The sequence below is a fragment of the Schistocerca cancellata genome, chromosome 8 (assembly GCF_023864275.1).
Source record: "Schistocerca cancellata isolate TAMUIC-IGC-003103 chromosome 8, iqSchCanc2.1, whole genome shotgun sequence".
In the NCBI taxonomy this organism is placed as follows: Eukaryota; Metazoa; Arthropoda; class Insecta; order Orthoptera; family Acrididae; genus Schistocerca; species Schistocerca cancellata.
Window position 1 is genome coordinate 565,666,278 of NC_064633.1, and position 25,433 is coordinate 565,691,710.

Below are 25,433 nucleotides of genomic sequence, written 5' to 3' on the forward strand. Positions count from 1 at the left end.
CAACTGAGGCGCCAGGTGGAAATGGCATGGCAAGCCGTTCCACAGGACTACATCCAGCATCTCTACGATCGTCTCCATGGGAGAATAGCAGCCTGCATTGCTGCGAAAGGTGGATATACACTGTACTAGTGCCGACATTGTGCATGCTCTGTTGCCTGTGTCTATGTGCCTGTGGTTCTGTCAGTGTGATCATGTGATGTATCTGACCCCAGGAATGTGTCAATAAAGTTTCCCCTTCCTGGGACAATGAATTCACGGTGTTCTTATTTCAATTTCCAGGAATGTATTTCTTGCATTCACAGCGCCAGATTTGCATCTGGTGGCCAAAATTGGAACTAATATTTTCTAGTGTATATCGGTTCCGTATTAATACATTGAAATCTCTATCAAATTCAGCTGTCATGCGATAATTACAGCTCTGCCAGGACCTCTGTGAGTAGCTGCTCTTTAATTATAACCACCCAGTATTTTATTGCCAAATGGATAAATAAGTGTACAGTCTTCCTGGTTCATTGGTACATACCGTCATTCTTTTGAGTCATATACCAGATTCAAACATTCCATCGACCCCTTCTGGGAACTAAAGGATACGAAACGTTCGGTATAATGCCCAAAACAATAAGAAATAGGATAAAGTTGATTTTCGCAAGTGTTAAAAACGAAGCAGTGCCATGGTCTATACAAGAAATAACGAAAGAAATGTGTGGTGACTTTATGTTAGGAACCGTAACAGCTAACACCAGGTGTCATTTAACGAGATCCTGAGAAACTGAAATAGCGATTACCAATCTGGAGTCTGCAGCGAGCTCCTTTCCACATGGGTCGGTGCGTATAGAAGTGTCAGCTAACGAACTGAAAATATTAATCTCAATAACAGTCAAGCCCTAAGCTGCAAACAACAGTCGCACGCAAGAATCTCCAGACTACCTAACTAACCACGACATTTTACATCCAGAATCTGTCACCGCAAACACAACAGGGGAAATAATAACGAGACTGATCTGAAGCGATCGGCAACGACCGTAACAGCGCAACCGTACTCAAGAATGTTGCAGGATGTGCCTGTGTTATCAGGTGAGCCGTGGCGCGCTTTTCCTGGCACACCAGCTCTTTGGTACGAGTATCGAATACCCGGCTGTACTACGATATTTGCCCCTGTTGTGATCTGGCGGCGGGTATTTGCGGAAGAGTAGTTGGTCGCCGGACTCGCTACGAGGCGCTAGGACGTGCTTGACGGGACGACGGAGCAAACAAGAGGGCTCGGCCAGCGGTGTCGCGGCCGGTCTACCTTGCAAGGCGGCCGCGAGTTTTTGGTGGACCGGTCTGATGTCAATTTCTGGCGCTGCTCGTCGCACTGCTTTGGGGTCTGTTTTCTCGGAGAGACTCATCCCTCGAGACCATCTCGAAAAACGCTCTCCATCGTACGTGTAAATGGTCTTGGTGCCTTCGTTTCGTCAAGCGAGTGTATTCGTTGGTCAGTTGGTTCTAATGTACGTGTTGTCGAAGTAAGAGCAGCTGTCAGAGTCTGTGTGACTGTATGCAGACCAGCAATTACTATTTGCTTTAAAATCCGCTGGTTGGGTGACTATTAAAAGGCAGATTAGCACGAAGGCGTGCGTGTGATTTAGGGTTATTGCCGTCAAGCGACGTCCCAGGTATACTGCTATAAAAAAATTGGAAGCAGTTATTCAGTTATCAGTAAAACTTGTATTTGTAAAGCTAGTCATTTATATGTACTTCCGTATATACGTGCACTTCTTGAATGCACTCACTCAACGGTAATTTGTTTGTGTATTTTATTGTTTATCAATTTCTGAACGTATATTGACTGATGTTTAATTAGCGTTTGCCGTGTCTTCTGCGGTCTGTTTGTGTTCCAGTTTCTGCGAGTTAGGTTGCGTGGGAGCGGCGCCACGTCCCGCTTCGATGCACGGAAGCCGTGACGTGCCGTCTGATGGGAAGTGACTCTCGGTTGAGCCCCGGGGTTTAGATGTTGTTTTGGACGGCTGGTCTGCTGCTTCCGGCATTCAAGTTAAGTAACCTTTACCCAGGGCAGCCTGGGGTAACTGCCCGTTTGATAAACGTAACCTATTTCAACTGCTGTTTTTTTTTTTTTTTAAATTTTAAATTTGTTGATTATGAATGGTAATTCTAGTCACGTGTTGTGCTGGTTAGGTTTTTGGGAGTTCTAAACTAACTGATACTTCTCGTAAATCAGCTTCATATTGTAAATTTGTTTTAAAAATTTTGCAATTTTTTGAAATGAGCTTCAGACTGTAATTTATTTGAAACCTCGGTGGGTAATCTCTTTAAGTCTGGTGGTAAGTATCTGCTGTCATGCTTGAGAAGCAACGTATGTGTAATATTTTATAAAAGATGCCCACGTTGATTGTCTCTTACCGGCTCTGAATAAACAATGAATTTGGTTGTTGTTGTTTAAGGAGTGACATTACAGGTGCCTTGACGTTCCATCCTGAGTATATTCCTCATCCCCACCTCCTAAGTTACACCAGGCGTACGAGGGTCATTTCAAAAGTTCTGCACACTGAAAGAAAGATTTGAAAAATATAATTTATTTCACGAAATAAGTTTACAGGCCTTAAATATATCTGTTCTTCCTTCTGACAGCTTCCCAGCGTTTTGGCAATTTCAGTATTCCCGATAGGCCACCTTTACTGTTGTAGTGTCTGATTACGCGGATCGCCCCTCTAGAAGTTTCATCAGTACTATCAAAAGATTTTCCAATGAGCTGTTCTTTCAATCTGAGACATAAATTGAAGCCTGGTATGGTTATACCGGGACTGGTGGGTGGGGAAGTATTTCCCATCAACATTTGTAGATCGTCTCTCTCACTGGTAGGGCAATGTGCGGTCTTGCACAATCCTGCAAAATGAGGAAACCAGCTGCAAGCATGTCACATCTTCTTTGACCAATTTTCGGGCGCAATATATTTTGCAGAAAGAGCTTGTAGTATGAGGCTGTCGCAGGAGCCCACTGGGACATTAGTTGTAGCTGTGACTCCATTCAGGTCATGCGCAAACATCATCATCAGTTTCACCTTTCATTGTTGGCGGCGGAATTTTTTCAAGCGTGGAAAGTGGATACTTTTCCATCTACACTATTGAGACTTCAGTTCAGCTCATCAAGTGCAATAATGCTTTTGAGAGACTTTTGTGCGTCTGTACGATGACGATGAAGCGATCCTTCTGCGATTCTTTTGTGGCCTGCTCTTCACTGAGATCAAGCGGAACCCACCTGGTTGCAAGTTTTATTCAGATTTATCCTTTCAATTACGATTTGTAAACTAAAGTGACAGACGTTATGATCTCGATCACAATTTTACTTACATGTTCTTCGCCGCTCCTCCCTGAAAATGTCCTTAACAATAACCTGAGATCAGTAGTCGGTTGCAGTTGCTGCCCTTCAACTATTTGGAATATCCTCAGTGCTTAATCGAACTTCACGGGAACGAGCTGACCACCATGATACTTTTCTACGAGCCACTGTGCTATTCCCACACAGTTGTAGATTTTTCGTTGAGTTCTTTCCATGTACGGACTCGATTGTGATGTAGGAACGCTGGTCACTAATTGTAATCCGACATGACTCAGTTTGTTTCCATTTTAAAACTGAATTACTCGCGAAACAGCCACACGAACCAGCAAACACAATTATACGACCTTCCCACTTAATTTTTCGCTCACAGCTGTCATGAATTTCAACTTAATGACGCCACCGTATGCAAGACTTTTGAAATGACCCTCGTATTTAATTCCTCTCCTAATAGAAAACATCACACTCCACGGAAATGAGGTGGAATCCGAACTACCCGTAAGAAGGGAAACCCAAAATCAGCTTCTGATTCCTGACCAACCAGCATCTTACCCAGAGTATCGAAAGACCTGGGACGTATAGTACATGGCTAAATTACTCAGTACTTGGGAAGTTCAACCTATTGATAAATATCACTTTGGCTTATATAAACAATACAGCACGCACATTGCTTTAATTGTGGTATACGATAGCCTGAATATGCCTTACGTACCCGTTAGGCCACATCATTCACATTCTCAGAGTTTAGTAAAGCATTTGACACTGTCAACTTCGAAAGATAGCTCAGAAAAAAGTGGTAGCTAAAATTTTGAGATAATACAATACGCTCAAGTGGTTTTAAAACTATTTAAAAAACAGGTGGCACGTGTCATATACAGGGTGGCGCACTGATCGTGACCCGGCCAAGTATCTCACGAAATAAGCGTCAAACGAAAAAACTACAAAGAACGAAACTTATCTAGGTTGAAGGGGCAAACCAGATAGCGCTATGGTTGGCCCGCTAGATGGCGCTGCCATAGGTCAAACTGATATCAACTGCGTTTTTTAAAATAGGAATCCCAATTTTTATTACATATTCGTGTAGTACGCAAAGAAATATGAGTGTTTTAGTTGGACCACTTTTTTCGCTTTGTGATAGATGGCGCTGTAATAGTCACAAACTCATGGCTCACAATTTTAGACGAACAGTTTGTAACAGATAGGTTTTTTAAATTAAAATACAGAACATTGATATGTTTCAACATTTTATTTCGGTTGTTCCAATGTGATACATGTACCTTCGTGAACTTATCATTTCTGAGAACGTTAATGCAATAAATGCTCAAAATGATGTCCGTCAACCTCAATGCATTTGGCAATACGTGTAACGACATTCCTCTCAACAGCGAGTACTTCGCCTTCCGTAATGTTTGCACACGCATTGACAATGCGCCGACGCATGTTGTCAGGCGTTGTCGGTCGATCACGATAGCAAATATCCTTCAACTTTCCCCACAGAAAGAGATCCGGGGACGTCAGATCCGGTAAACGTGCAGACCATGGTACGGTGCTTCGACGACCAATCCTCCTCTCATGAAATATGCTACTCAATACCGCTTCAACCGCACGCGAGCCATGTGCCGGACATCCATCATGTTGAAAGTACATAGTCATTCTGTCATGCATTGAAACATCTTGTAGTAACATCGGTATAACATTACGTAGGAAATTAGCGTACATTGCACCATTTAGATTGCCATCGATAAAATGGTGGCCAATTATCCTTCCTCCCGTAACGCCGCACCATGCATTAACCTGCCAAGGTCACTGATGTTCCACTTGCCGCAGCCATCGTGGATTTTCCGTTGCCCAGTAGTGCATATTATGCCGGTTTACGTTACCGCTGTTGGTGAATGACGCTTCGTCGCTAAATAGAGAACTTGCAAAGAATTTGTCATCGTCCCGCAATTTCTCTTGTGCCCAGTGGCAGAATTGTACACGACGTTCAAAGTCGTCGCCACGCAATTCCTCGTGCGCAGAAATATGGTACGGATGCAATCAATGTTGATGTAGCATTCTCAACACCGACGTTTTTGAGATTCCCCATTCTCGCGCAATTTGTCTGCTACTGATGTGCGGATTAGCAGCGACAGCAGCTAAAACACCAACTTGGGCATCATCATTTGTTGATGGTCGTGGTTGACGTTTCAGATGTGGCTGAACACTTCCTGTTTCCTTAAGTTACGTAACTATCTGCGAACGGTCCGTACACTTGGATGTTGTTGTCCAGGATAGCGAGCAGCATACTTAGCACACGCCCGTTGGGCATTTTGATCACAATAGCCGTAAATCAACACGATATCAACCTTTTCCGCAATTGTTAAACGGTCCAATTTAACACGGGGTATGTATCATGATGTAAACACCGCCCGCACTGGCGGAATTTTACATGATACCACGTACTTCTACGTTTGAGACTACTACAGCGCCATATATCACAAAGCGAAAAAAGTGGTCCCATTAAACCATTCATCTTTCTTTGCGTACTACACGAATATGTAATAAAAATAGGGATTCCTAATGTAAAAAAGCCAGTTGATATCCGTTTGATCTATGGCACTGCCATCTAGCGGGCCAACCATAGCGCCATCTGGTATCGCCTTCAAGCTAGACGAGTTTCGTTCTTTGTAGTTTTTTTCGTTTGATGTTTATTTCGTGAGATATTTGGCCCGGTCACTATCAATGGAGCATCCTGTATATATACACTCGAGAAAAAGGATTCCAAGAGTTACAGAGGTTATTGCAAGCAACAATGGATGAAATAAGTTCCTGTAAACATTGGTAGTAGGCCTCATATCTTCGGGGTTATGGCCTGCGTGTGTACGAGGAGCGTATCATACACAACGAGCACTTGGAACAAGACAGATGAGGGCACAGCGTACGTACTAGACGTTTACACAGCACACTGTGTTTGCGTTGGTATCAAGCACGCACCCAACACGAGAACAAGTAGAGTACTCCATAGCGCACTGCAAAAAATGGTTCAAATGGCTCTGAGCACTATGGGACTCAACATCTGAGGTCATCAGTCCCCTAGAACTTAGAACTACTTAAACCTAACTAACCTAAGGACATCACACACATCCATGCCCGAGGCAGGATTCGAACCAGCGACCATAGCAGTCGCGCGGTCTCGGACTGAAGCGCCTAGAACCGCTCGGCCACAACGACCGGCTCAGTGTCAAAAGTGTAAGACGTGGGCCCATTCCAGATTTAGGCAGAATCAGGCCTTAATAACCTATCTATGCTCGAACTATGAGTGTCATATATCTTCTGATGATTAATTAATTACAAGTACACTCCTGGAAATTGAAATAAGAACACCGTGAGTTCATTGTCCCAGGAAGGGGAAACTTTATTGACACATTCCTGGGGTCAGATACATCACATGATCACACTGACAGAACCACAGGCACATAGACACAGGCAACAGAGCATGCACAATGTCGGCACTAGTACAGTGTATATCCACCTTTCGCAGCAATGCAGGCTGCTATTCTCCCATGGAGACGATCGTAGAGATGCTGGATGTAGTCCTGTGGAACGGCTTGCAATGCCATTTCCACCTGGCGTCTCAGTTGGACCAGCGTTCGTGCTGGACGTGCAGACCGCGTGAGACGACGCTTCATCCAGTCCCAAACATGCTCAATGGGGGACAGATCCGGAGATCTTGCTGGCCAGGGTAGTTGACTTACACCTTCTAGAGCACGTTGGGTGGCACGGGATACATGCGGACGTGCATTGTCCTGTTGGAACAGCAAGTTCCCTTGCCGGTCTCGGAATGGTAGAACGATTGGTTCGATGACTGTTTGGATGTACCGTGCACTATTCAGTGTCCCCTCGACGATCACCAGTGGTGTACGGCCAGTGTAGGAGATCGCTCCCCACACCATGATGCCGGGTGTTGGCCCTGTGTGCCTCGGTCGTATGCAGTCCTGATTGTGGCGCTCACCTGCACGGCGCCAAACACGCATACGACCATCATTGGCACCAAGGCAGAAGCGACTCTCATCGCTGAAGACGACACGTCTCCATTCGTCCCTCCATTCACGCCTGTCGCGACACCACTGGAGGCGGGCTGCACGATGTTGGGGCGTGAGCGGAAGACGGCCTAACGGTGTGCGGGACCGTAGCCCAGCTTCATGGAGACGGTTGCGAATGGTCCTCGCCGATACCCCAGGAGCAACAGTGTCCCTAATTTGCTGGGAAGTGGCGGTGCGGTCCCCTACGGCACTGCGTAGGATCCTACGGTCTTGGCGTGCATCCGTGCGTCGCTGCGGACCAGTCCCAGGCCGACGGGCACGTGCACCTTCCGCCGACCACTGGCGACAGCATCGATGTACTGTGGAGACCTCACGCCCCACGTGTTGAGCAATTCGCCGGTACGTCCACCCGGCCTCCCGCATGCCCACTATACGCCCTCGCTCAAAGTCCGTCAACTGCACATACCGTTCACGTCCACGCTGTCGCGGCATGCTACCAGTGTTAAAGACTGCGATGGAGCTCCGTATGCCACGGCAAACTGGCTGACACTGACGGCGGCGGTGCACAAATGCTGCACAGCTAGCGCCATTCGACGGCCAACACCGCGGTTCCTGGTGTGTCCGCTGTGCCGTGCGTGTGATCATTGCTTGTACAGCTCTCTTGCAGTGTCCGGAGCATGTATGGTGGGTCTGACACATCGGTTTCAATGTGTTCTTTTTTCCATTTCCAGGAGTGTATATATATAAATCAGTTTACATTTGGACATTTATTTTAACATTGATCATTGTTCCGTTAAAATTTCAGCATATTAAACTTGATTCGTAGCTTATCTGGTGCCTTATATAGGATTGTGAAAATGTGTGTTTGTAATCATACGGAACACATCAAATATGGAGCCAAGATTGGGAGACTGCATAAAACACTGCATTCATAAAATAACAGACGAAGAACGTTGAAACATATGCAAGAGGAAATTAATCACATCCAACCGATTCAATTTTCACCCTAAGAAGTTACGGTCATAGCGAAATCCTCTCCATCATGAAATTACCACACACTGGTATACTAAATTCATAATAACTCTCTGTGTAATCTTCCCGAAAAGAATAGCTGAGGGCTACTTTGATGATTACACTACATGCTTCACGTGGTCCACTTGGTTTACACAAAGAGTGTAACTCCACAATAATTTTCATAATTAAAATAAATTACAATTGTATAAGCACGTGGTACTGGTCTCACAAAGTACACTCCACGTGGGTTGAACATAAAGAAAACTTGCTATATTGAAAAATATTGTCAAGATGAGAAGTTATAATCTGACGCTCATTCGCATTTAAGATTGGTGATCTTAGTTAGAGTTACGGATGATCCACACGTTGTTCCACTTTACTAACAAAGTTGTGACAAAGCAACGACTGGAAGATATTCTGAACTTCACACTCGAATTAGACTGCGTTTCAATTTAAGATAACATTAGATATTTTAGATCTAAACCTGAAATAAAGGTGATTAAATTTTCAGTTAGGCTGAACTTAAGAAATCCATTGTCCTATGGACTCAGCAGAGACGCGCTTAGACCACTTCAGACGCTCGCTGTGGACAGACTGCCTGGGTTCCTGCCGAGGGTGCTTAACAGATACAAACGGAAGTGACCAGAGAGGCAGCTTCCTATACCAACATGACCAGGGACAGACAGGACCATACTAAGAATAGAAACCTCTCTGCTTTTAGAAAGCGCCACCACACTATATCATTATTTACTTGAAAGCCCGCAAGCTGATGTACTCGCCAGGATTGAAGCAATCACTGAAGCAGTTGATTTTGAAGCTCTCACCGTAGCGCAACAATCTGATAGTGAGCTCGGAGATTTGTTGGCGCAACCATCAGGCCTACAACTCTGCTGTATTACACTGTCACAGTCAACCGTGCTACTGTATTGTGTTGTCGCCAACAACATACCGAGACCTTTTGTGACTACTGACTTTCGCCAACAGGCAATCGCCTTTTTACATTACTTGTCGCACCCTGGAATATGAGCCACCACCAACGAGGTGAAGCGAGCTTTTGTCTGGCCACACATGCACAAAGATTGCAAGCAATATGTGCGACAATGTGTGGCCTCCCAACGGAATAAAGTTAGCCAGCACGTTATGTCACCTCTTGGCACTTTTCATCCACCAAATCAGAGATTTGATCATGTCCACCTAGACCCAGTTTTACCTCTCCCACAATCAGAAGGATACACCCACGGCCTTACAGCCATCGATCTTTTTACACGCTGGCCCGAGAAGTTCCCGATCGTCGCCGAAACTGTCGCGACTGCATTCTTCAGTGGATGGATCGCCCGTTTCGGAGTGCCGTTACGAATCACAACGGACCAAGGAAGACAGTTTGAGTCGTATTTGTTCGAAGCACTCTCTATCCTACTGGGTACAAGGCGCATTATTGCTACAGCTTACCATCCGTCAGCAAATGGTTTAACTGAACGCAGGCACCGCAAACTGAAAGTGTCGCTTCGTTGTCACGACTCACAGCGATGGACAGAGACGTTGCCCAATGTCCCCCTGGGTCTCCATGCCTCGCTGAAGGAAAGCCTCAACGCCACGACTGCAGAACTTGTTTATGGCCAGTCGATACGACATCCCGGCGAGTTCTTCGTTAATGTGCCAGACAACGACACTGACATTTCATATTTTGTACAAAAGCTGCTTACACAAATCCGGCAACTACGCACCGTTGCTCCAAGGGACCAGCAAACCCGTCGCCCATTTGTGTTTGACGAGCTACGGGAATGCCAATATGTCTTCTTACGGCATGACGCAGTATGAAAGCCGCTGCAGCCACCATACGACGGTACTTATCGTGTCGTCAGTAGGGAGGACAAGACAGTCAGTGTGATGGGCACACCAACCACCGTCTCCGTCGACAGGCTCAAACCAGCTTTCCACGCTCCCTAGACTGGTACGAACCCATCTACACACACTAAGGGCATGACCAAAGCTCCAGCCACTCCAATGCACGTCACAGGTCAGCCTCAGCGGACGTCTGAGGCTACCTCTAATGCACCATCAGCAGCCAGTGAATGACCCGTTGTAACCCAGTCCGGACGAAATGTCCGTTTCAACAGAAAGTACCGTTGACACTAAGGGGAGGGGGGGGGAGGAGTTTTGAAGTGCAGTTCTAACGCCGGAAATGCATCTCCTCCTATTCCCATCTATTGTACTATAATTTTTTTCCCCTTGTTTTGTTACCTCAAGAAATGACATTTCTGTGTCTTTATATATTGTAATTGTTTTACTATATATATATATATATGCATTTATGTCGATGTACAATTGGTTGTTTTGTAAATATTATTCGTATTTTTGCGCTGGGTCTTGCCTAGGGAAAACTATGCTATCGAACGAATACATCGATATTTCGTGTGGAGAACCAGAGTGTCTAGGTTCTTTGGTAGTGTTACCTCTGCCGCGTGGAGCGCGGGCAGAGCAGAGAGAGTCTGGCTCTGGTAGGGCAGTGGAGCAGGTGTGTTGCGTGACGCTCCCGCGAGTTGGCCGGCCGCGGTGGTCTAGCGGTTCTGGCGCGCAGTCCGGAACCGTGCGACTGCTACGGTCGCAGGTTCAAATCCTGCCTCGGGCATGGATGTGTGTGATGTCCTTAGATAGGTTTAAGTAGTTCTAAGTTCTAGGGGACTGATGACCACAGCTGTTAAGTCCCATAGTGCTCAGAGCCGTTTTTAAACCGCGAGTTGCCGCGCTTTCGGGGTTTGGAGCATGTAATTGCGCTCGACTTGATATGATAGTTTCTGACACGGTATCGCGGACGGGAAGCATTAGCTGGCGCACATCGAGAACCCGTTTGGCCTGGTGACCGTGTCGAGAAGAAGGCGCGCCAACATCCAGCTTCTGCAACAGCGACGGCCGACAATGCGTGACTGTCGCCACCTTCTGGATCGACGGCTTGAATCCTTCAATCAACCAACAAGGAAGACTGGAAGCACGTAAAGTTTTAGAACTATATGGCAGATCTCAGCTTTTAAAACTGTTGCATCACAAAAATACAGCAACTTAGCATGAACCTTTGTTGCTCATGGTCCCAACTGCATTACCAAGCAGGGTCCCTTCCTTTTCCCGAATGAACCCGAGTGCCGTTGAAATTCAAACGCCAGCATTAAAGTAATATCATTCCATTTTACTGCCTTAACTTCAAAGTTCAGTTAAAGTATTCATAGCTGGCTACAATATTCAGATTACACAAGCACAAATTAAGAGTACGAGTTTTGTTACCGTATTTTAGATTACCTGTGACTGCAGCTCAGCTTGGTTCATACTAAATTTTACTACTGTTAATTGTTCAGAATCATTTAAATCAAGTTCAAAGGTAAAACCATTATTTCTAAATTGCGTAGATTCAAGTAGCTTTTGAAATGATTGTTGAGGTAGCCCAAGACTAACCTTATGTTACTGAATTTCGATGTGCTTCACAAACAAGGCTCACTATTAATTTCAGTCACTAAATTAACTTTCAATTTTCCGGTTTTATTATTTCTTTTGCTAAATTAAGTCAGAGTGTAGCGAAATTTATTACTTCTGACAAACTTTCAGTTTTCACACTACACGTGTCAACCTTCAGTTGCCACGCTTCTAGTGCTAATTATATGTGCAATAACCTTTCTTTTTCAGTTATTCTAGTAGTGTTCCATAGGACTGGCGACCGTAATTTTCCCCAAATCTCAAATATCTAATTCACGCCAATTAAATGTTAATGTGACGACCGCACACTTACTTTATTAATTTTACAATTTTTCAAAATTAATTTCCACCAATTTCATTTGCATTTTTCCTTTCATTTAGATGTAACCCTTTCCTCCCTCTTTACCGGCAGAATAACTTCGGTGACGATTGCTTTTCCCAAATTTCCATTAGGTACACGTGGTTTAATTTTGCACTGTCATTAAGGTCGATAAGTGGGGGGGAGGTTACACAGTGTTACGTGCAGTGTAATGCTGTGTGTGAGTGATTGCCATTTGTAATTATTATTTCTGGTGTTCTATGTGACTTACGTTTTCTCATCTGCTTTTATGCTGTTCTGTTGTTTAATTTTCCTTGTACAGGAGTCGTATGAGTTGTTGTTGTTGTGGTCTTCAGTCCTGAGACTGGTTTGATGCAGCTCTCTATGCTACTCTATCCTGTGCAAGCCTCTTCATCTCCAGTATCTACTGCAACCTATATCCTTCTGAATCTGCTTAGTGTATTCGTCTCTTGGTCTCCTCCTACGATTTTTACCCTCCAAACTGCCCTCCAATACTAGACTGGAGATGTCTTGATGCCTCAGAACATGTCCTACCAACCGATCCCTTCTTCTAGTCAAGCTGTGCCATAAACTTCTCTTCTCCCCAATCCTATTCAACACTTCCAACATATGAGATACGGTGTGTTTTTATGTTGAAATTAAGTAGTACAACTAGTCCCGCAACAGTATTAGACAGCGATAGCGTTAACTATGTATTGTGGAAGTAAGTACTACAACGGATGTATACAAAATTGTTATTAGTTACGAATAAACGTAAATAGATGCACAAATACTCCATATGTCTTCAGATAGGTTGATAAAGGGCATGGGGCCGAAATAAGCTTATACAACCGGGAAATAACGTCTTCATAAAGAGTCCTTGAATACAGCTGTGTTTCGACTTACTTTACATCCTTATTGAGACGGTTGAGTAGCTTCTTTTTAGAGTACTTATAAGTACATTTAATATTTTTATGAACTCACGTTTCAGTTGTTCATTTGTGTTTTCATTGTTGCTATAACATATTCCAGTATTTGGAAACGTAACAAAAATGTGCTTACTCAATATCTTGTATGATTTCCAGAAGTGAAAATCTTTGGTAATTTACTGCGTCATTTATCTCTTTGATTCATTACGGACACGACGATCTGTAACTTCACAAAAGTACCACAAGAAGGATTATTTCAAATTGTTTTTGACATGTAACCAATAGACATGTAAATAGTTGTGGGATATGTCATAGCAGTATAATTCTTCATATAATCGACACAGCATCACAGTAACCAATACTTAATCCTAAATTATTGTATGTACGTATATTCCCTGAATTTCTGTCAACAAAAATCAGGCGACAGAAGCTACAAGAGTTGCAGGCCATAGAATATCTTTTGTTTATATCTTTTTCAGGGAAGATGTAATGAACAACACGTTAAGTGACGATATCATATTATGAATGAACGATATTGTATTGTCACTTTAGTTAAAATTTCTTGTTTTTGCTCGTTTAGGATCATCAGAGTACATATTAAACAATATTTCATACTTTTGGACGTCTCCACGATCAGATAGATATTCTTTTACTACCTGCGTTTCTTCTCCCTTTGTCCATGTGGTTTTCACTATTCCTCCTTCGTGGAACCCTTTCAAGGGATCTACGAGGTGATGTCCAGGCTGACTACGTAGGTGTTGTACTTTTAATGTGATCCTACGTAACTTATTAAAACAAACCAATCTCGATTTCCTGACTGAACAGAGCAGCTGCTCACTAATTTGGTAGAGACTTTTTATTCATTTTAGGGCCGACAGCACCCACGTCGATTAAAAGTTAACTGTGGTCAAATCACCATTTAACCCAGATTAAATCGATATTCGGCTGCACCAACCTCGATCAAAGATAATCGAGGAATTTGAACGCGATTAAAGTTAACCGAGCTCTAAGGGTCAATTATCTTGAATTGATCGCGGTTAACATATTGTAAACACGTAACATGGAAGAGCGTTTTGACGTTTTAAATGGCATAGAGGACGAAGAAATGCTGTATCTTCAACATATAAATGGTCGCAACCGTGTTGGTGTACTTATGGAAAGGGGAAATCCTTTCAAAGATTACGGTGACCAGAAATTTGAAGAGAAGATTCGTCTTTCAAAAGAAATAGTATGGTGGATATTGGATCAAATAAACGATATGTTGGAATTTCCAACTTACCGAAGTAATCTGGTTTCGTCCATGAACAGACTTCTGATGACATTAAGGGCATACGCAACTGGAGCATTTAATGTAGTAATTGGTGACAGTGCTAATGTACATTCAACAACGGCACAAAGAATTATAAGTGAAGTGTCGGTAACCATAGCAACAATGTCTCGTCAATACATAAAGTTTCCGAGTGGAAGTACGCTCTGTGGTGGATGATTTCATCACACTAGCTGGATTGCCTAGAGTCATTGGTACAGTGAATCGCACTCACAGTCACCTGGGAGACAGAATGCAGAACTTTTTCGCAATAGGGAATCATATTTCTCCTCTAATTGTCAAACAATCAGCGACCACAATTTAATAATACGGGACATTGTGGCTCGTTGGCCTGGCTCTGTGCATAATAGTATAATATTTCGTAATTGCGCTCGAAGGGCACAGTTTGAAAATGGAGAAATACTAGTCGGTCAGTTACCAGGAGATAGTGGCTATGCATGCAGATCTTACTTATTGACACCACTTTCAAATCCACAGAGTGCGGCAGAGCACCGTTATAATTTGTCTCACATTACAACAAGGAGCACTGTGGAGGGACAATATGGTTTGTGGAAGAGGAGATTCTCCATTGTATCTATTCGTAGTGAAGTGTAATCCACAAAAGACAATGGCAATTATAGTGAGTACGGGTGTCTTGCATAATATTGCAAGGAGCACAAGCAAAGAAGAGCCACCAGAAGTTACGGCTGCTGAGGCTGTTACGTAGCGAGAGGGGGCCCGATTTCGACGATATTGAGCCAATGCCTCCCAGTCAACAAATGTATCATGATGACACATTACCAGGACGAGCAGTTCGTCGCACTGTAATGGATGAACTTTTTCATTGAGGTACACTGCTACTTAATACGTGTAAAATATGTAATTATTTTTATTTGAAATAATTATAGTGTACAAATAACAAAACTTTTTTTAAACATTTACATTACATTCGGTAGAATTCTTCTGCTTCCGATATTTAAATTTACTTCCACCCTCTTCTACATCACACTGTCCAGTGCAGAGGAGGAAGCTGGTTTAGGACTCGGTGGCATCCTTCTTAAATTACAAGTCTCTTGTGTTCCTGCACTTGAAGGTTTGGAGAAGGGTTGTTGAACATTCTAAGTAACAACCTGTGCTGGGATAAGTTGTTCGCCAGCTTCAGCAGCAATTTCAGTTCCCTTACTGTTTGTGGTACTGTTGGCATCGCCAACTGCTGCATCGTCAACTACATCTACATTTAGATACACTGTACTGTGCATCCGAATCAAAGGTATTCTCCAGTGGATTCAATGATGAGCCAACTATTTCCAGTAGTTTTGCCTCGTGTGGACTCTTTAGATACTGGTACTGCCTTCACTCCTCTTGTTTTATAGACTTGAACCTTCTCTTCAGCCAAATCCTTTCACAACCTCCTCTTCAAACTCTAACATGTTTTAAGCCTATCAGGACTTTTTTTGTTACACCTAAAATGGATATATTTTGTAGTAGTTGATGTCATTATTGTTGTGTGTATCTTGAATTGTCATTCAATATTGATCTAAGCACCATGAAAAATAGTGTTTTAATATACGTTAGTAACAGATATTTATTGATCTATGATTCAAATAAAATTTAATCTTACCTGGCGTTGAATGAAAATGTGTTGCTTTGTTTTCCATGCATCCAGGTTTTTCCTGACTGTGCAATCATCCGTTTTTTTTTTACACTAATACAATTGAATTGGAGGCAACCAACTCCAAGACTACGTCTACTTCAAATTTGTAAAAATTCGGCGTCCTTCTCTTGTTCTCCATAGTGCAGTAACAACGCTCACCTTACGCCAACAATATGAAAAGCGCGCCTAAGTACGAGCAAGGCGGTTACAACACCCTTGCCACAGGCAGACAGCGATGATCATTATCTTTGCATGTATATGGGCGCTTTCCTTTGTAACATGCGGAGTTAATCGCGGTCAAACTCCCTATTAGCTAACCGCGTTTTGGTAATGGGCGTTCAACGTTGAAGCAGTATGGAGACAACTTAATCACGATTAAGTTTTTACCGTGATCTCGGGATCCTCAGTTATCTTGCTTTTTCATCGGCGTTAGTGCAGTCGGCCCTTAATCTCCGTAAGACTCACAGTAGTTCGAGTTTCAGACTTTGAAAGGGTTCTCCTCTGAACTTTATCCATTTTTCCAGGTTCCACGTTCGAGATATTAAAGGTGTCACTCGTCTTCAGACACGCTGTTTTCGCCTTTGGGTTATTGAGGCTGGGATGAAACAATCTTAATTCAAAATGAACATCGTTATCACAACAATTATACATAAGAAATGTGACCTGAGGAACGATGGTAAATGTCTGTAATAAATAAAATATAATTTTGAAATGCACTTATCGTTGTGAGAATACTTCAGCTTCTTGATAACTACGTTTCACTCGCATAAGCTGTACCTTCTTTTATGTAAAGTTTTTTTTTTTTTTAAATTACCACTACCAGTCACAAACTGGTAGTGGTAATTTACAAAAAAACCTTTACATATTTCTTGAAACAGACACGGTCGAAAAATAGTCAAAATGGCTTCAAATTCTTGTACTTCTCTTAATAGGCTACCTATCAAAATGCAATGTTTACTCTCTTGTCATAGTGTATGCATATCTGCGCTATATGTCAAATTCAAATTCCTGACTGTCTCCATAGCACCCGTGTTCTTCCCCAGACCCTGTAAATCAATATCAGACGTAATAAAACAGAGAAAAAAAGGTATAAGTGGGACTGAAATATACGTGGGACTGAAACATCACTAACATTATGGAAGTTTGGAAATTACCCATAAGTTCCTGTGGGACCAAACTGCTGAGGTCATCGGTACCTAGGCTTACACCCTAATTAATCTAACTTAAACTAACTTAAGCTAAGGACAATACACACACCCATGCCCGAGGGAGAACTCGAACCTCCGACGGGGGCAACCACGCCTATCAGGGCAAGGCACCTCAGACTGTGCGGGTACCCCGATCGGCTTGTCTTTCAGTATCAACAGTACCCGAGCAGTGAATTTCCTTGGTCCATGTAAAATCCATTTCTCTGCATCTTCCGCCCAAATCCATTTTACACTAGTTATGCTTATAAAAACAAGTTTACTGCAGTGCGGTACATGAAGCATTGTTTGGTGTGACTCTCTGACCTAATAATTCCTATCAAATTTCCATCCACTTCTCACAGACCAAGCTAACCTTTCTATTAGTTTCGCATCAGAATATATACTGATTATAAATTCTCCATTTCAAACAAATCGGGAGCTTGGTCTTGAAAACCGTTTATAGTTTTCCAAAGGCACCCCAGGAAATTTAAGAGACTCAGAGATTTCGAAATTACCAGACGAGAGGAAGCAAAATAGATTCAGTATACAGACAATCTTCTATTTAATTGCACAGCATTGACAACATCACCAAAAGCGTGGTGATACTAAACAATATCGTAATATACACTTTTGTTTATTTCTTTGACTGTACATCCAGCCATTGTTTTATGTTTTGGTTAGCGTGTAAACTCATCAACTGACACGGTAGCTTCAAAATTCGCTTTAGTTGTAAAACTTATTTATTTCTAAAAACGAAAGCACTACCTGATTTCAATACATATGTCTCATCTCCAGGTGAATATCAAAACGTGAGGCCACAAGATGCATAACTAAGATTAGTTAAAATATGTTAAAACAGTGCATGTCTGGTAGATGACATGCAAGAGAATATCCTCTACAATCCTATATCTGGCAGAATGTCCCTTGCAGCGGAGGACAACGGTCTTTCGAAAGGTCACACATCCGTCCTCATGCGGGTCCTTGTGTAGTGCGCCCTTAAGCGTGGACCGATATCCTCCTCTGCGAGGGACTTTCTGGCTGATCTAGAAGAAGATATTCTCTTGCATGTCATGCACGATGGATGATCTGTTTTAACACACTTTAGCTGTTTTAACCTAAGCTATGCATCTTCGGGGATTCGAATTTTAATACGCAGCTGGAGATATATAGGATGACTCACTAACTATTGCCACCAGGAATAACTCCGAAAGTATAATAGGAGCTGAAAGGTTTGTAGGACAGAAGTTCCATGGGACAACGGGGGCCATAATATGTCGTCGATTTTGTTACTAGGCGTGGTCGCTTCAGAGATATGAAGGACGACTTCGTTTTTTTTAATGGGATGCTATGGTTTGGTACTTATTTTCTGATAGTGGCTATCGAGACGAATCCAATGGTGTAACAGTAAAGTCTTTTAAGGTCAACAAAGGTCACAAAGGTGGCATGAACCTCCATTTACAGAAGGTGTTCGAAGTGATTACCATTGGTATCAGTCAGAGCTGCAATCTTCTTATCATGGATTGAGTGGTATTCCTCATCCTTCGGCACTTAACGAAGCACGTGCTCTAACAATTATCCCTCGCATATCTTCTGGTGTTGTTGAAACGACTTTATAACCAATATTTACAAAAAATATTTATTAATAATATTTATTACGAATCCCCACAAGAAAAAATTCAGAGGCGCCAAGTCTGGCGAACGAGCCGGCTACGGCACATCTCCTCCGCGTCCAATCCAACGATTTGGGAGTTGTCTCTGCAACTCATTTCTAGCCATCAGCGAAAAATGTGTCAGACATCCATCGTGTTAACATCACATTCTGTTCCTTCTTCCGAAAGGTATTTCTTCCAACAACAGACCTAATATTTCTTGCAGGAAAGTGATGTGCTTCCTATCATTAAGATTTCCACCGATGAAATAGGGGCCTTTACTTCTGTGTTCCAGTTCCCAAAACATACATTCACCGACCGCTGTTTTTTGTGTGCAATTTGCCGTAGCCAGTAAGGATTTTCAATAGTGTATGTTATGCAAATTAACATTTCCGTGGTTCATGAATGTGGCCTCCTCAGTAAATAAAATCAAATTAATAAGTGTGTCATCCCTTTGAACCTGAAGGTGAGTCCATCGGCAGAATTCAATGGGACCCATAAATCCGTACCAGTCAATTCTTGGTGGAGACTGATATGGTACGGAATATATTTATGGCAATGCAGAACACGAACAACACTACTCTGGTTCATGCCAGATTCACTTGCGATTTGACGCGAACTAACACAAGAATCTCGAGCTAAAGTGGCATGAGTACCAATTTCCGTGTCCTAATTAGTCACATTCCTTTCCCGGATATGTTTCCAATGCGTTAAAGGTCCAGTTGTTCTCATTTTATCATACACATATTTAAATGTACGACGTGTAGGGTAAGTACGTTGAGGATATCTTCCAGCGTATAAGTTTCTAGCTCTCACTGAATTTCGTTGGCGTTCTCTGTAAATGAGCAGCACATCGATGTGTTCTTAGAAGGAATACATCATTCACTTTCGTTTGATTCTGTGATACCAGTCTTACCGTTCCTGTTAGTGTTGTATTGCGAAACCGCCGAATGGTGTTTACCAGTCAATGGCACGTTAGATGGATACGCCGTATTCGGCGAATATTTACCATTTGCACGATATACGAGAGAGAATTGTCAGAGCATGTGCTTCGGTAAGTGCCGAAGCGATAAGGAATGCCACTCAATCTGTGATAAGAAGATTGCAGCACTGCATTGATTCCAACGGTCATCACTTCGAACACCTTCTATAAAGGGACGTTCATGTCACCTTCTAGACATTCGTTGACCTTCAAAGACTTTACTGTTACACGTCATTGGATTCGTCCTGATAGCCGCTATCAGAAAATAAATACTAGCATCCCATTTAAAAAACCAAAGTCGACCTTCATATTTCTGATGCGACCGCACCGGGCAACAAAGCCAATGTGATAATAAGACCCCCCTTGTCCCATGCCACATTTGTTCCATAAACTTTTCAGCTACTGTCATACTTTCGGAGTTATTCTTGGTGTCAATAGTGACTCACCCTGTATAATGTTTACAACTGTTGTGGCTTTTATCAGTCACGACAAATAAGAATTTGGGATATCCCATGAAGAGAAACGTGCGTTTTTGCTGCGTTTTACAGCCTCAGATCATACAAATATTTTGGTTGCCGTTTCCTACTACTTACCTGGTGAACGCCATTTAATTTAAATGCAATACGTGGTAACTTGTCAATTGAACAAACACAGTAACTCGTCAACTGAACAAATCGAGATGTGTGTTTAATTTTGTGACATTTTCAATCAATCTGATGTTGATTTGCTAGAAGTCAAAACCAGTAATGAAAATAAGATACAAATAAATTACAGGCATTGACTGCGAGTGTGCCTTCATTTAAATCAATGGGAAAAGTTGAAAAATTGAGCCAGACCGGCGTTTGAGCCCGGGTCTCTTGCCTACTAAGCAGGTGCTCTCACCAATGAGCCAGCACACAGGTCATAGCAAATGCTCGCACAAACCTAGCTGTCCTCCCGCTGGACCCAATTTTCCATCTTGTCACACACTCCACGAATGTACGCCCCTTGGCCATTATCCTCATTATTCGCAGCATTTTCTCCAATTACGTAAGAGTTCGAGCCTGATGAAAATCTGCACTCAAGAGTCCACTGGCCATCCTCGCCCTATTTACGTATATGTGGTGTCTGCAGTTCCAGACTTTTCCGACAGAACAGACACCACATACACATAAATCATGAAAATATTAGTGTGACCCAGAGCTGCAAAATACAATTTAAAAAAATTGTAGCTTTCCTTAAAGTATGTTGCCTATACATTATTGTAGTCTTATTGGAATTGATTCTGAATCTTAACTTTCTCTGTTTAGTAATTTCATTTCTTGGTGTTATTCCGTTATAAAAAGTAAATTCAGTGGTACAACGACTGTCGTTCGCTCGAATAACAACAAACCGTTCGACACCTTATTGGTTAAAAACAGTCTTGGTTGCAATTTTAGTTTTTTAGTTTTCAACGAGGCGTTTCGCCTTATTTAGGCATCTTCAGGTTATCTAAATAGAAAACAGAAAACGAATACATCTATTTAAGAATCGCGATCGCGTTGTGCAGACTTGGATAACCTATAAGCATGTATAAACAGATCACCTATTGAAAATATAAACAGATCACCTACTGAAAGAGCAAATACCTTAATTTAGTGTTTCTTAAGAATCCTTTAGTCAGTGTACCCAGAGGGCAGTAGGTGTTGCCCCTAGTAATTCCATCTCATCAATGTTTTATGTGCATTACATTTGTAAAGTTTTAGTGGGTATGTATATCTAGTTTACGATCTCTCATTTTTAATCGCTGGTGCTTCGCAGCGCCACCTATTGAGGTGATTCTGTATTAGGCTTCAGCACTGGCACACGATGCTGTGGCGCTTTATGCTTACTACCTGAGGCCCCATCTAACTCTTACTCGCTCCTGTGAACGGGAACGCGTTATGCAGATCTTGGTGTCTCTCGCGTCCATCTAGAAAAGGTAATGATTGTATATTTCTAGTTTTTACTGTAACGAAGGCGATGTTGACCTGATATATTCGACGATGCCCTTTGGCTACACCGACTAAAGGATTCTTAAGAAATGCCAAATTAAGGTATTTGCTCCTTCAATAGGTGACATGCTTATATTTTCAATAGGTGATCTGTTTATACATGCTTATAGGTAATCCAAGTCTGCACAACGCGATCACGATTCTTCTCTGTTGTTGTTTCCTATTTAGATAGCCTGAAGATGCCTAAATAAGGCGAAACGCGTCGTTGAAAACTAAAAAACTAAAACTGCAACCAAGACAGTTTTTAAGAAATACTGTTAAGCACTACTTTGCTGTTATGCCACATATGGACTGGAAGAAGTTCGACACCTTATAAGGTTTTACTGCGTTGCAAAGAGCAGGCAGTCATTCCGCTGAGACGCCTCTTTCGGGAACAGCAGGGGCGGTGGGGAGAATAAAGAGATAAGCAGGAGCCTTCAGCAACAAGGCGCGGCATGGCCCGAGTTATGGCCAGCAGGTCCTGGCCGGCGCCGATAAAATGATTGCCGGGTAAATCCGGGGCCGCCTTTCAGAATTCTGATCAGCGCCGCCGTTGAATGAGGCTCCTCTCATTGAATTCGCTCGAACTGGCCTTTTGAGACCCCCCATTTCGTTTTCCATCTGGGCGGCGGGCGTGCGAGGCCAGCGTTGCCGCGTTCTCCCCTCACCACCCCTCTGCCGCCACTCTCCTTCCTCGCAACCCTCCGATACGAGCGCAGTTGTTCCTGGGACTGGCCTCGCTGCTGCGAACGTCTGTGACCCGCCACTCCACCGGAGTGTACAGCTTACCGGCAAGCACATTTCCATATCTTTGCTACTGTTCAGATGCCTGATGTTTATATATTTATTCCGCTGTCCATACTTGTCTTGTATCTTCGGGCCGTCTTTTACTACGGAATAAACGCTTATTCATTTTGGTTACCTGACATTAGCAATCGTTGTAGGAGTCAATTTTAAATTTATATTGTATTCGTCCTATGAAAAATTTTCCTTATTTATCAAGATCTCTGCGTTGACTCGTTAGTGGATTTCTGGTTTCGTGAACATAAATTACCATCTTCAGAGCCATGACACCAAGATGTAGTAGTTTCGTCAAACAACGATTTACTCTATTCTGTCACAATAAGAACTTAAAATGTGTACAAGAAAGTTAAGACTTTACAATAACGTGCCAGATGTGCAACCATAATGTATATACAACTTCATGCCGCACAAATTCTAATTTGTATATCTCCGCTGCAGAGTGAAAATCTCATTCTGTATATAGGTTGTTAGAAAATTCCTATTACAGACTTTTATGACTTGCAGAGCGAGGTGAGAGCAGAATATTTTGAAGAGGAAGCAATGTCTGGAAAGGTACCGTTTCCGTTCTACGACGGTTTCAGTTCAGATGTGTAACGTGTCCACTCCTGTTGACGAAAAGAGAAAAGTCTCAGAGTTGCTTGTTCTGGTATGCAATGGGGTGGACAGGATGACGCGTGCTACGTCAGACTGTTACATGACGTCACTAACCGTAAGCAAAGTTTGTTTCACGCGATTCCTGTGGAGACAGAGGAAGAGCTTATGTCATATGCTGTGTCCGCTGCACTAGTAATTGAAAAGGCACCAAGTGAGGTGGAGAGTGTGATCAAAAATGTTCAAATGCATGTGAAATCTTATGGGACTGAACTGCTAAGGTCATCAGTCCCTAAGCTTACACACTACTTAACCTAAATTATCCTAAGGACAAACACACATACCCATGCCCGAGGGAGGACTCGAACCTCCGCCGGGACCAGCCGCACAGTCCAAAGACTGCAGCGCTCTATACCGCTCGGCTAATACCGCGCGGCGGAGAGTGTGTACAGAACATGCTTTGTAGGCATAATGTCTGTAACAATGTTGGTGGTCGCCACATCGAGGCGCTGTTGTAATGTACCGTTCTGTTCTGTTGTGGAATGATGTAAACACGTAATGTTTAAGTCTTAATGCAGGCCGGAGTGGCCGAGCGGTTCTAGGAGCTACAGTCTTCAACCGAGCGACCACTACGGTCGCTGGTTCGAATCCTGCCTCGGGCATGGATGTGTTTGATGTCCTTAGGTTAGTTAGGTTTACGTAGTTCTAAGTTCTAGGGGACGGATTACCTCAGAAGTTAAGTCCCATAGTGCTCAGAGCCATTTTAAGTGTTAATACAAACAAATGTGCTTAATTGATAAACAGATGTTTCCTTATGTTTCCTTTCCGATAATTACCTAACAATTGTATTGCGTCACGACAAATTCAATTCCTCAAAGAGAAGTGGATGAGTTAAACATGTGAACTGAAACCATCGTAGAAAGAAAAAAGTACGTTTCCGGACATGGTTTAATATTCAAAATGTTATGTACTCACTACTCTATATGATACATCCTAGTAGTTTGTAAAGGGAATACATTATGGCTGCATACTTAGCATGTTACTGAAATGCCTCAATTTATTTGTGCACATTTTGTGTTATAACTATGACAGAGTGGTTCAAATCACTGTATGATGTAACTACAACTGTGTAGTTATTGGATCTGAAGATGGTAATTTTTAGGACTGAAACTAGTTGTTCACTAACGTCTTAACAAAGTGATGTTGACAATTAAATATACACTCCTGGAAATGGAAAAAAGAACACATTGACACCGGTGTGTCAGGCCCACCATACTTGCTTCGGACACTGCGAGAGGGCTGTACAAGCAATGATCACACGCACGGCACAGCGGACACACCAGGAACCGCGGTGTTGGCCGTCGAATGGCGCTAGCTGCGCAGCATTTGTGCACCGCCGCCGTCAGTGTCAGCCAGTTTGCCGTGGCATACGGAGCTCCATCGCAGTCTTTAACACTGGTAGCATGCCGCGACAGCGTGGACGTGAACCGTATGTGCAGTTGACGGACTTTGAGCGAGGGCGTATAGTGGGCATGCGGGAGGCCGGGTGGACGTGCCGCCGAATTGCTCAACACGTGGGGCGTGAGGTCTCCACAGTACATCGATGTTGTCGCCAGTGGTCGGCGGAAGGTGCACGTGCCCGTCGACCTGGGACCGGACCGCAGCGACGCACGGATGCACGCCAAGACCCTATGATCCTACGCAGTGCCGTAGGGGACCGCACCGCCACTTCCCAGCAAATTAGGAACACTGTTGCTCCTGGGGTATCGGCGAGGACCATTCGCAACCGTCTCCATGAAGCTGGGCTACGGTCCCGCACACCGTTAGGCCGTCTTCCGCTCACGCCCCAACATCGTGCAGCCCGCCTCCAGTGGTGTCGCGACAGGCGTGAATGGAGGGACGAATGGAGACGTGTCGTCTTCAGCGATGAGAGTCGCTTCTGCCTTGGTGCCAATGATGGTCGTATGCGTGTTTGGCGCCGTGCAGGTGAGCGCCACAATCAGGACTGCATACGACCGAGGCACACAGGGCCAACACCCGGCATCATGGTGTGGGGAGCGATCTCCTACACTGGCCGTACACCACTGGTGATCGTCGAGGGGACACTGAATAGTGCACGGTACATCCAAACCGTCATCGAACCCATCGTTCTACCATTCCTAGACCGACAAGGGAACTTGCTCTTCCAAC